Below are 13,795 nucleotides of genomic sequence, written 5' to 3'. Positions count from 1 at the left end.
CGGCTCGCGATGCAGGACAGGAAGTTCAGACGAAGATGGGACCGGTCTGGGCCCAGAGCTTCCGGTCAGCGTTTACTGATTCTGTAGCTCGTCCGTTCATTGTTTTACTTACCTTGAAGTAGTCTGTCCCAGTCATCCCGCAGGCAGCGTTCACCTGCTCCATGCCCACGGCTTCTAGGCGCTTGTGTGGTCCCCGCACCCCTGACCAGTCTGTGCTGCTACCTCTGAGCCACCTGCCCTCCAGTGCTGCCCTGGACCCCCCAGACTCAGTGATCTGCGGCCCTCTACGGCCTCGGGGGAGAACGAGGACTGAAGCCTGGAGAGGTGAGAGGCCTGGACTGTGCCCCATGTGTGAGGGCTTCTGTGAGCGGGTGATAGAGGAGGGGGGAATAACGAGGGCAGTGGTGCAGGACATTGCTGAAGGTCAGGGCAGGACATCTCAGGAGTGGTGTGTGGTGACACATGGTTCATGGGAGAGATGAGGCATCACTGAGAGATGGAGAGCTGACCATGCATGGGATGTGTCTGGGTATAACTGAAGAGAGATGAGGCATCACTGAGAGATGGAGAGCTGACCATGCATGGAGTGTGTCTGGATATTACTGAGAAGAGAGATGCAGCATCACTGAGAGATGGAGAGTGACCATGCATGGAGTGTGTCTGGATATTACTGAGAAGAGAGATGCAGCATCACTGAGAGATGGAATGTGTCTGAATATTACTGAAGAGAGATGCAGCATCACTGAGAGATGGAGAGTGACCATGCATGGGGTGTGTCTGGATATTACTGAGAAGAGAGATGAGGCATCACTGAGAGATGGAGAGCTGCCCATGCATGGGATGTGTCTTGATATTATTGAAGAGAAATGCAGCATCACTGAGAGATGGAGAGCTGACCATGCATGGGGATGTGGCTAGATATTACTGAGGAGAGAGATGAGGCATCTCTGAGAAATGGAGCGCTGACTATGCATGGGATGTGTCTGGATATTACTGAGGAGAAAGATGAGGCACATCTGAGACTGGGCAGGACCCTGATAGAGAATGTGGTTGGTCATTGCTGAGCAGGGCTCGAAAAATCTCGATCATTCACATTGGCGTGTTTCATATTATAAGGTCGAGCTATTTTTAGATTCTACTCGACCCTTCTGAGTGGACAAAGAACAGGTGTTCTGTTCAGTCAGAAGCTGGATTAGCAATTAAGATGCCTTTAAATCTTATTCTTGTCACATTTGCTCTGTGTTCAGAGACAAAGGTCAAAACAAAAGTCAGTTTGTCGTCTTGCAATGCAAATACTTTCCCTTGTGACTTCAGAGTTCCAGGATTTTATAAGTTGAACTGTCTGACCTATGTGACGTGAAAGGCTTTTGGTATCAGCTTTTTCCTAACACACAACATGTATATAACCAAGTTAACTTTACAAAATATATTCCAGTAGCTGTGAAAGACCGTTTTTTGTATTTCTGTGTGATGAAAACAATATTTTAATAGGATGAAAAAAAGTCAGAACACTTTACTTGGTGATGTGCAAATCATAAATGTTTTCTGAAACCCAATTTTCACAGATTATTGTTAATACATTATATAGTTTTATCAGTAAAGCTGCAGGTTAGCGGGAAGGTTTTTGGACATTTCTTGGAAATATACTGTCTGTAAATGACAGTGTGCTACCATATCATGCTTTAGTAATATATTTATTAAAAGTGAGTGTTTAGACGTAAACTGAGAAACACTCCTACCCTGATGGCAAAGCTATTAGTAAACTAAGAGATAAGTAATACATGGATCATGTGTACCCTGTATGTGGGCTAGATTTATAATATTATACATGGACAAACGTTTAGTGTATTTCATTAATCAAACAAAAGAGGATGTTTTTACAGCAGGAATGCTGAAATCACATATTTGAAGGTGTACTCATATGTGAGAATTAAGAAAAAGGTGACTGTAAAATACAATATTTGCCTAGGATCACACAATTTGAGACCTGTTTCCGGGTCAAGTACATTACAGTTAGGTCGAGTAGATTATTCAAGCTACTCGACCTGCGGGTCTAGTTAAATATTTATGATTTTTCGCGGCCTGCTGAGCGTCTCACTTATACAAAATTATTAATTTGTCACTCCATCGTGTGAACACTATACCAATCCTATATTATAATTTTGTTATTAAAATGTGCATTGTGTTGTGTGTTTTTTTTAAATCGCCACAAATTGGAAAGTGCCCTGTGAATCACTTACATGTGAAACCTATATGTAAATTTATTTCAAATTGTCCTGATGTCAGATTAGGGATGGGCTGGGATTCAGAAATATAGGGACCCTACCAGACAGTTTTCCACCTTCATGCATGTACACTGAGCAGGGCAATCCAAACTCTCTTTGTTTACTTTAGAAGTGGTAGACCTTATCCTGTCTGTGCTCTACCCACCTACCAAGACTGTTTACTCTGGTAGTTGGTCATGTTTTGTTTATTGGTGCTCTGAGAAGTAATTATAATCCCCCTCCCCCACACACCTCCCCCTAGCATGTTTGTTTTGTGAGTTGTGCTTTGCTTTTGGCCCTGGTAAGTTTCATTTGTTGTCTCTTTCAGATTTTCTTTTTTGCCAGGTCAGCCATCTTTGATTAAGTCACCTGTTCTGATACAATTCTAGTCAAGGTTGACACTCATTGACCATTTGAGCTTATGCACAGTTGCGCCTTGAGGCTCCTCACGTTAAAGAGTGTCTCCTTATGGTCAGCTTTGCTGTTAGTGAGCTGCAGACCTTATCTGTACCTCAATCTTTTCCATATTCTTCCCAGGCAAGCTTGTCTTTTGGATGAGGGCACCCTTCATACCACAGATGCTGTGTCTATTATACACTGACCAGTCCAGTACCTTGGCTATGTTAGCTCTTCCTCTACGCCAACCACAAGCCGAGGTCACCAACATCCCTCCATCTCAGGAGCTCTGTGACAAACTGGCCACCTTCATCCACAGGAAGATCAAGGACAATCTACAACTGTTTTGGACCCCAAAACTCGTTGAACCCACCAACTACAACCCCACCAGGATCAGCCTAACCCCCTCAACTCCTGCACACCTGGTTCCCCCCTCATGACAGACAACACCCTCTCCACCATGAGCAGCATCCAGCCCGGGTCCCTGACCGACCCCTGCCCACACTACATTTTCAACAAGGCCAGCACTGTGATCACTCCCGAACTCCGCAAAACCATCAACTGCTCCCTGGAAGCAGCAACCTACCCTGAAGACTGGAAGCATGCCGAGATGTGCCCTCTTCTAAAGAAACCCACAGCCAACCTGACTCACTTGAAGAACTACCGCCCCATCTCACTGCTACCCTTCCCAGCTAAAGTCACTGAGAAAACAATCAACACTCAGCTATGACAACACATCTAGGACAACAACATCCTGGATGTCTCCCACTTAGGATTCAGAACTATCTAAAGCACCGAAACCACTCGGCTTGCAGCCACAGATGACATTCGCTCCCTCCTCGACCAAGGACAGACAGCAGCTCTCATCCTACTCGACCTCTCAGCTTCCTTCGATACAGTATCCCACCGTACGCAGTGTTCCAGACTCCACTCAGCAGGCATACGATGCAATGCCCTTTAATGGATTCTCTCCTTCCTGACAGACAGAACACAGAAAGTCAGGCTCCCTTCACACCAGTCAGAACCCACAGACATCAGCTGCGGAGTACCCCAAGGATCGAATCTGAGCCCCATGCTGTTCAATATCTACATGATCCCACTTGCCCCCATCGTCAGAAACTTGAGGATGAATATTGTCTCCTACGCTGATGACACCCAACTGATTCTCTCCCTGACAGAGAACCCATCAACAGCCAGGAAGAACTTCAGAGACTGGGTGGAAGCAGCCACCTGGATGAGGGAAAGCTGCCTCAAGCAGAACTTGGACAATACCGAGATCCTTGTCCTGGGACCCTCACCGTTGGCCTGGAACGACTCCTGGTGGCCCTCAACACTCGGAAAGCCCCCCACCCCTATGGACCACGCACACAACTTCAGCATCCTCCTCAACTCAAAGCTCTCCATGTCCAGGCAGGTCAACTCCGTCGCCTCCACCTGCTTCCACACCCTCCAACTCCTGCGAAAGATCGTCAGATGGTTTCCAACTGACTGCCGGAAAACCATGACACACACCCTTATCACAAGCAGACTTGACTACAGCAACGCCCTCTATGCTGGAACCTCCAAGAAAAATCAGAACAAGCTACAACAGATCCAGAACACCACTGCCAGACTCGTCCTAGACATCCCCCGCCGAGAACACATCACAGAACACCTGAAGAACCTCCACTGGCTCACTGTCGAGAAGAGGATCAACTTCAAACTCCTCATACATGCCTATAGAGCCCTTCACTACGACGGACCCAACTACCTCAACAGCCACACCAACTGGTACTCCCCTCCTAGACCCTTCCGCTCGCCCCAACAGTCGTTCACCAACATACCCCGAATAAAGAAGTCCTCGGCTGGAGGAAGATCGTTTTCATACCTGGCAGCAAAAAGCTGGAATACCTTACCACCACACCTCAGACAGTCGGCATCACTGCCTCTGTTCAGGAAGGACCTCAAGACATGGCTCTTCGACTGATCTCCGAGGTCGCCCCTAAGCATCTTGAGACCCTATGGGTGAGTAGTGCACTATACACGACCTTGATTGATTGGTGTCCTTCTCAGGAGGAAGAGACTGCACCATTTGGATTCTGGCAAGGATTCCATTTTTTTTTTTTTTACCTTTACAAGATACAGCTTTTCATCTAGATGACCATGGCTTTCTCATCTTCAAGAAATACAAGGCTATTCAGAACCTCACTGTATCCCACTGTATCATCCATTGATCAGCATTTGCTATGTCCTTGCAAAGATAGATCTCCATGAGACTGACCGGGCCCATTCCACTAAGGAAAAGGCTGCTGCTTCGACTCTGTCCAAGGTTGTTTCCTGGCCTGGTTTGGCAGTGACGTGGGCCTCGATCCAAACATTTATCAGGCACTACTGCCTCAATTCTGAAATCTTGGAGGTACAGCTTTGGTATTGATTCACAAGTTAAGGAATCTGAAGGTGGAGGTATTCATGAGAAGAACTTGCCTTACCTTTGGTAGCAGTCATTTTCGTGGATACTCTTCAGTCAGATTTCTCACTGGCTCTCTCAGCTCTGTCTGTTTTTGGAATTAGGTTCCAAGTTGAAAGTGCTAATGTGATTCTACAAACCAAGATGGCCACTTTTAGCTGAACTCTGTGGCTTGACCATGCTATAATGTCATTGTCCTTTTAAAATTCTGGCAACTTTATCCCGTATTTAGCAGAGTGGCTGTGGTATTGATCCCGTTCACCAGGAGAAGGGTCAGGTTCCCAACAAGACTCTCAATATCCTGTTGATGCAGGCGTGTAGAAAACTGGTGACAGGTGGGGCTGAGGTGTCGAGAAATGTAACGAAAGGGGCCGCCATGAGACCAGAGTTTGGCTGCCTGTAGGATTCACAAAAGCGAGGCTGTGAAACTCTGAAGCCCGCTATGGGAGGCTGAGGGGAGCCACTGCAGTCCTAATGCAGTAAGGCTTGAGGGCCCAACCAGTTGAAAGAAGGAGAGCAGCTCACTACTAACAACAGGGAGTTGCAGAGCTGAATGGTTTGACACACTATAGAAAGGCAGAGTAGACAGGAATCCGGGTGTTGGGATGGAAAAGTCCCTTGCATGATGATGGAACTGTACCACTGTCTTGAGTGCCTGAATCCCTGATTTAGATAAAAAAAAAAAAAATTGTTGTAGTGGGTGAACACAGATCATGCATATGCACCATGACATAGTCCTTCTCATGGATTGCGTTTTTTTTCTGACATGGGGGGCGCCCACAGCACCACCCCGATAGTGGTGAAATGCTACCACCTTCACCAGGAGTTAAGTGGAGTGGTGGCAGAATACTGTGTAGTGGCCATTTTACCTCTGTCACCTGAGTGAGGCCTACGGGCTCACTCATTTAAAGTTCCTCTGTAGAAGGCTTATCTCACCCTCTGCCTACATAAGATGGGTGTGTAGTGCTGCACATTGTGCGTATGTTATATACGTGTGCTTGGGTGTACATGTGCCTGTGGTTAATGCAGTACAATGAAGATTCTGGGGCCCATTTGGAGAGGCCCATGGTTACCTGGAGAAGCATGAGACAGATTTGCGGATTACTGCATTCCTGTGAGCTGAGCGGGGCACAGTGGTGGAAGGGAGAGTCAGGCTCCTCAGTATACTTAAAAGAGTGCTCTTTGATTCAGAAAGAGGTCACTGGGAAGGTACTTGGGGAATCTCAGGAAAGGGTTGGGGCTGGTAAGGTAATCATTAAGAGTAGGGTTGAGACCGCAGGCTAACCCTGTGATACACACATCACTGTAGCTGACATCCAGTTGTGAACTCTAGTCACTCCCATGGCTTGTGTTGTAGCGCTGTCAGATTTGGAGTCACTCTTGCTGTGACAGACTACTTTCTAAAGGAAAGACAGGGCCTTCAAAAAGGAAGCAGACCCCTAACATTAACTTCAAAAACTTAAACTCTAAATCACATTTGGTGTCTGGAAATGTACTATAAAAAGGGGGAGCTCGAGGCTCCCCACAAAACTGTCAAATGCCAAACAGCCAGTTGGGCTGTGCAAGGGAAAGAAACTCTGGAAGTCTTATGCCTTTGACCAGGGCTGGGGTCCAGTGCCTGCAAGTCTGCCATCTGGGTGAGGTAATATCACCCAGGGAGTTCAAGACCACATGCCCCTGGAGGGTGGAGCACCAGTACCTGCCTGCTTGCCAAAACCAGTGTGCCCTGTGAGGAAGAAGAGAGCGCTGGAGCAAGGTCCAGTGGGAGATCTTGGTGATGAGATCTCTGAAGTGAGGTGTGAGGAAACCAAAAACGTTTTTTATTGGGTTTTGTTATTGTTATTCAACAAAATAAATCACAGATTGAAAAACAGATGACAAATGAAAGCCAGCAGTATTTCACAGGTATACTAAGCAATTATAGGGGAGAGTGGCCTCGACTCTGGTACAGGGGACATAGCGTATATTGTCGGGGGCATTGCATGGTTTGTGTGCTGGAGAGAAGATAAGTTAAGAAATGCGCTGGCTCTTTGTACCGTGTACAGTAGGGTGTCTTTTACTGACTGCTTCTATGAGTTATGTTGCTGTGGGTGTGTATTCCCCTTTACATTGTGTTGCATAATCGGGGACCTAAGGGTGCGTAGGGCCTCCGTAATCTGGCACGAAATGCTGGGACTAGGGGGAAAGTGTCGATTATAGGGGCAACTTGTAGTGGGGCATGAGGGTAATCAGCGGGGGAGATTGAACAATATCAGGGAGTTGCGGGCCAGGTGTCAGGACACTGGGGGGAGGGAAGGTGAGTAGGGTGACTTATTGGAGGTTGCAAACCCTGTTGTGGAATTGTAACATATGCAGTAGGAGGGGAGAGTGTGGGATCCCAAAATGAGAGTATTAGATTACCCCTTTAGGGAAGATCTGGGGTTCAGGACGGTGACCTTGTCTTTTGTGTCAAGGGCAGAGGGTCTCATATCAGCAGAACTTAGGGAGGTGTGAAGGGGGATATCTCTGATCCATTCCTTAAATTCCATGAGTATGGTGTCCCAGGCAGCCGCTATGCAGCGTTGTCATATGTGGCGGCTTCTTCCCAGTGTAACGCCGAGCTCTCTGCCTTTCCTGAGTAGAGCAGTGCTTTACTCCACAGGGGAACTGTCAGAGGCTGCAGTGCTTCCGGTGCATAGTAAGCAGATGCTTGGCCAAGAGAAGTGCAAGGTCAGTGAAGCGCTGCTGCACCTCTTGGTGTTTGCATGAGGGATAACTGCCTAGGTCTGCGGCCTCCCAGGAGTGTAGCGAGTTCAGTGATAGTAACTAGTGTGGTGTGGATGGCGTTCTAATACGTTACTATATTCTGGGAGGACCAGAGCACGTGTTGGATGTTGGCTGTCGGAGAGACACATCTAGGGCAAGTTAGGGCTGCTGTGGGGAACATGTGGTTTAATCGTAAGGGTGAGAGGTAGGACCTATGAAGTATCATGTACTTGAAATTTTTAAAGTGGGCATTCCTAGAGACAGTGTGTGGGGGCTCCTTGTCTCTGGTCCACTCTGTATAATGTATGGGTTTTGCTAGGTCTTCTTCCCAACGGTTCCTTAGGTGGGATAGTGTGGTGGTTGTGGGTCTAGTGCTCCGCAGAGTGAATGGAGTGCCATTAGTAGCTGCCTGTTGGAAAATGGGTTATTGGTAGGGCAGGTAGGTACGTACCTACACCTAGCAACAAGCCACTAACCTCCACATAGGTACAGTTAGGTCTCAGTAAATTAATCCCAGCTCAACCCTTGGTAGCTTGGCAACGAGCGTCAAGGCTTAACTTAGGAGACAAAGTGTAAAGCATTCAAATATCACAAAACAGTAATTAAATAAAACACAGGAAACAGTTTAAAAATCCAAAACCAATTTATAAAAATAGTTTATATTTTTATCTTTAAAATTACACAAAAACGATTAAAATCGGTTCAGGGGAACCGGAGATATGAATTTTTAAAGAATTATTACTTTTCTAGCGCTTAGAAACAAAAAGCGCCAATCGGGTCATCTGGTTGCACCTCGACCGGGGCAAAGTCAAACTTTCAGGCCGACCGCGATGGAGCCCTGCTCGGCTACAGGTCGCGGGAGGCCTCGTTAAAAAGTTACCTTCTGACTTAGTCTTTATTTTGAAGTTTTTCTTCACCGGGACGAACCTGCCAGTTGAATCCGACCTCCTGGAGCCCTTGTCCGGATACGCGATGTGGGTTTCCTCGGTGGAGACTTTTACCTTCGGACTTAGTCGTTTTTTCGAGATGAAAATCCTTCGACCGGGGTAAACCTGGATCTTGATCCGACGTCCATGGAGCCCTTCTCGGATACGATGGCTGGGAGGTCCCGGTCAACTTTTTACGTTCGGACTTAGTCTCTTTTTTGGATGTTTTTCTTTACCGGGACGAACCACGAAGTCAGGCCGGGTCGCGGTTGAGGCAAGCCGGCTAGAATTTCCGCGGCGGGTCGGTCCCTCTCTGGAGCTTTTTTCCAAAAATTCTCAAATCTTTTCCAAACTTCTGGGGCTTCACCCAGATGTTCTTTTAAGGTTCTTTTGGGGTCCACAGCTCACCCCAAGGGTCCAGAAGTTCTGTGATGGTCCTTGGGGGATGCGGACTTCAACTCCCAGAATGCACCTGGCGCAAACTCCTTTTTGGCCACTGGACAGTGGTCAGCTGGTCGCTTTCTTCAGGAGTTGGTGCAGGGGACTCTGGTTTAGCAATTTTTCACCTGTAGCAAACAGGGAGTCCCTCCTTGAACCAGTTGAAGCCAGGCAAAGTCCTTCTTGTGGTGAAGCCCAAGTGTGCAGCTGGTGCAGTCCTTCTGAGTGCAGGTTCCAGGTGCAGGCCAGGGGTCCAGCAGGGCAGTCCTTTTTCTTCCTTAGTTCCTTTCTTGTTGAATTCTGGAGGGGATCTGAGGTGTGGGTGCAGGTCTGCCAGTTTTATCCTTGCTCCTGGGTGAAAAGCAGGGGGGCCCTGGTTCTCCAATCAGGGACAGGGTCGTCCCCCTGTGATGACCACTTCCTGGGAAGTGTGGCAAAAATCCATCCCAGAAGGCAACAGTCTCTAAAAATCCAACATGGATGAATCTGATTTTTGGAGGTTACATCTGGCTGAGCCCACCCACTGGTGTGGCTAAAAATCATAAACACACCCCTCTCCTGCCCTCTCCTAATCTAATCAAGGGGGCACCTAATTGTCTGGGGTTGCAGGATGTGGGGGTGTTGCTGGGTGCTGCAAATGTCCTTCTCTGCCTTTGAAGACCAGTTTGGCAGCCCTCCCCCCCACCTGCCTCACCATCTGCTGAGGGGAGATTCTCTCCCCCAAGCACATTCCTTTGTGTGAAGCCAGGCCACTTCACACCTAATCAAGCCAGCCTGGCAGAAGCTGCTGCAGGCTGGCCAATCGGAGCACAGCAGCAAAAACAATGCAGAGCTGAAATTGGCAACTTTTTAGGTAAAGTCTAAACTTTTTACCTGGACAAGTTATATTAAATCCAACAACTGGAAGTTGTGGGATTTATTACAGCAATCAATTTGATACCAAATTCTTGGTATGTAACATTTAAGGAGACTTTAAAATTTAAAATAAAGTCTGCCCATTCTAGCCTATGAAGGCCATTTACTTCAATGAGGGAAAAACGAATGTGGCTGTTTTTACCTAACCAGGGCTTATAAATCTATTTTTATAAAGTCCCTGCTTATAGTTACATGGCACCCAGCCCTAGGGGCACATAGGGCACACCTTAGGGGTGACTTATATGTAAAAATAAGGTAGTTTAAGACTTTGGAAGTACCTTTAATTCCAAAGTCGAATTTGCATATAACTTTAATTTAAAAGCAGCCAGCAAGGCAGGCTTGCTTTTAAAATGACACTGGGCACCTCAGCAGTGCACCTAGGTGTGCACCACCTATGCTGTTGTCCCTAAACCTACATGCCCTACCATATACTAGGGACTTATAGGTAGGTTAACTTAGCCAATTATAATTAGCCTAATTTGCATATCCATTTTACACAGAGCACAGGCCCTGGGACTGGTTAGCAGTACCCAGGGCACCATCAAAGTCAGGAAAACACCAGCAAAAAGAGGAAAATGGGGGCAAAAAGTTATGGGGCCTCTGCAATCAGCCCTGTTTTCTCACACAACCCCCCCCCCCCCCCCTCCCCCCAGCCCACACACCCAGGAGACTCAGCCCAACCCTGGGAGAGTCTTCCTGGCTTGTTAGGCGAGGAAGACAGTGAAGAAAACTGGCTGTCCCTTTGCAGGGCCTACTCTGCCTTATATCCTCCTGTCAGGGTCACTCCCTATGGGTAGTGAAGCCATCCCAACAGTAAAAGGACCCAACTCAAACTGAAACTTCCCTCTAGGGGGGTCTTCCTCCTTTCTCTCTGCCAACTTGGGTAGTGAGGTGCCCACCTCCCCTACTCCAAACTTTGCTAGGGCAACACCTAGCTTACCCAAAGAGGTCACCCAACACTTGAGCAACCCCACCATGACCAATAGGGTCAGAGGGCCTACTTTACTATTGGCCCTGGGGTCTGCCTCCCAGGCCAAGTACAGTGCTGCCAGGAAGGCTAGCACCCAGCAGAGGCTACTGACAGCTGTCAGTACCCAGAACCACACCCTAAGCTCTCCACTGACAGGTGGCTGAGCTGCTTTAAGGGCAACTTTGGGGTCCTGGCACCCCTCTTGCTGTCTAGAGTGGGGGGCTACCACCTCCTGTGGCAGACACCCTCCTTCCACTCTCCCTTCTGTCAGTGCAGGGGCAACACCTTGCATCTGGACAGCTGCCTGACTACTCAGGACTTCCTTGGGGTCAGGTGAGGCCTCACCAGTGCCAACTCTGGGCTCCCCCCCTACTGGGGCAGAAGGCCTTTGGCTCCCTGGAACTCTCTTTAAGAGTGGCCTACCCTTCCTTTTCTTCTTTCCTTTTCTTGGGGACCCCTGTCTCCTAACTGTAGGGACTGACTCCCCAGGACTTTGGGTTGGGGGGGCGCCCTGGGCGACCACCCCATCTGGGACCAGACTCACCTCTGGGAGGTCATTGCCCAGGATACAATCTAGGGGGAGGTCAGCACTGACTACCACCCTAATCCAGTCAAGGATACCCTCCCTCTCTAGGGGCACTATGGCTACAGGTTTGGAGGTGACCTCCCCTGTGGCTATCCTGACTTTCTTTGTCTTTCCTGGGACATACATGTCAGGGGTCACTAACCGGTCACTCACTATAGTGTGACTAGCACAGGTGTCCCTCAGGCCAGTGGTAGGGATCCCATTCACTTGAATGTGGTGGAAGTGCCTACTCCCACCCTCAGGGATCACCAGCTTACCATCTGGTCCTGTCTCCCAGCACAATGCTAGGAGGACTTCATCATCTGAGGAATCCTCCTCTATGGCTACACTGGACAGCCCAGTGCTAACCACCTTCCTTGGACAGGCTGCATCTCCTCTGAAGTGACCTGTCTGCTGACAGTCAAAGCAAGCCCTATTGTCCAAGAGTTTTTTTAACCCTGGGTCTCCCTGTCTCTGCTTGTCAGAGTGGGAGTGGGATTTACTCTCCTCCTTCTTAGGGTTCTGGGGTACAGAGGGAGTATCTGTGGTGGGCTTTCCACCTCCCTCCTTAGGTTTTTGGGGACCTGTCCCCCCCTTCTTGGAGTCTCCCCCCTGGGACTTGACAACCACCCTGGTTCTCAACCACTCATCAGCTGCCTCCCCTAGCTCTCTAGGGTTGGTCTGCTTAGAGTCCACTAGATGCTGGCGTAACCTTTCTTGGATACAATTGGTCAAGATGTGCTCTCTCATGATCAAATTGTATAACCCCTCATAAGTATTTACTTTGTTGCCAATAATCCAGCCCTCTAGTGCCTTTAGTGAAATGTCCACAAAGTCAACCCAAGACTGGGTACTGACCTTCTGGGTGTCCCTGAACTTCATTCTATATTGCTCTGGGGTCAGACCAAACTTCTTGGCTAAGCACCTCTTCATACTAGGGTATGAATCTGCCTCCTCCCCCCTTAAGGTCAGAAGCCTATCCCTCCCTGAGTTGGGGACCAACTCCCACAAAAGGGAACCCCAGTATTGAGGCCTAACCCTTCTCATTTGGAGTGCCCTCTCAAAGGCCCCCAGCCACCTATCTATGTCATCCCCCTCTACATAAGCAGGAACTACCCCCTTGGGTAATCTGGGGCAAACTCCCCCACCCATGGACACCTCAGCTTCTTTATCGCTGCCTCCATCTCTTTTCTCTTTGTATGCCCACTTTTTCTTTTCTAGGGCCAGCTTCTCTGCTTCCAAAGCTATGTATGCTAGCTGGGCCTCCAGCTCTCTTTCTCTGATGGATGGGTTCTCTCCTCCTGAAAGGACCCCCTTCCCACCACTAGCTTTGGGTCTGCCCCTAGTGACTGTATTTACCGAGGACCGTTCTTCCTCATCCTCACTTAGGCTCAGATGCCTTCCCTCCCCTGAGTGGTTAGAGCTTGCATCCTCCCTTCTTTCTCCCTCCTCTGGAGCTTCTTCTGACTCTACCTCTTGGGCCTCAGCCCATGCTGTCAGGGATGTGATCAGGCTTTGCTTCCTGAGATCAGTGGTTGCAGGCAACCCTCTTTCAATACACAACCCCCTAAGCTGGACTACTGTCAGTGTGGGTAGGCTAGCCAGATCAAGCTCCATGGTTCCCTAGTTTTGTGTCAACAAAAACTTTTTGCAAAAATTGGAAACAAGAATTTAGAAAAATTAAAAAAATTCAATAATTGAAATTAATCCAAATTAAAAATTAAAAACAATTTTTGCACTAGGACAATTTAAAGGATTTTTTATTTGTTTTACCTAAAACTGTAACGTGATATTGAACAGAAGTACAGGATCCCGTCGCTGCTTCCAATTATGTTGGAAAATGGGTTATTGGTAGGGCAGGTAGGTACCTACACCTAGCAACAAGCCACTAACCTCCACATAGGTACAGTTAGGTCTCAGTAAATTAATCCCAGCTCAACCCTTGGTAGCTTGGCAACGAGCGTCAAGGCTTAACTTAGGAGACAAAGTGTAAAGCATTCAAATATCACAAAACAGTAATTAAATAAAACACAGGAAACAGTTTAAAAATCCAAAACCAATTTATAAAAATAGTTTATATTTTTATCTTTAAAATTACACAAAAACGATTAAAATCGGTTCAGGGGAACC

The 13,795-nt window shown here is 47.9% G+C and overlaps 1 protein-coding gene across 1 annotated transcript in view; it reads left to right on the top strand.

Moving 5' to 3' along the window:
• LOC138283013 (zinc finger protein 850-like) overlaps positions 1–13,795 on the top strand; it is a 57,942-nt gene continuing 44,147 nt past the window's right edge. The window contains exon 1 of the mRNA XM_069221131.1: positions 1–324. The gene's annotated coding sequence lies outside the window, so the exon portion shown is untranslated. The remainder of the gene's footprint in view (positions 325–13,795) is intronic.

The sequence above is a fragment of the Pleurodeles waltl genome, chromosome 2_2 (assembly GCF_031143425.1).
Source record: "Pleurodeles waltl isolate 20211129_DDA chromosome 2_2, aPleWal1.hap1.20221129, whole genome shotgun sequence".
In the NCBI taxonomy this organism is placed as follows: domain Eukaryota; kingdom Metazoa; phylum Chordata; class Amphibia; order Caudata; family Salamandridae; genus Pleurodeles; species Pleurodeles waltl.
The sequence above is the reverse complement of the archived record's forward strand: the minus strand, read 5'-3'. Positions and strand labels throughout refer to the sequence as shown.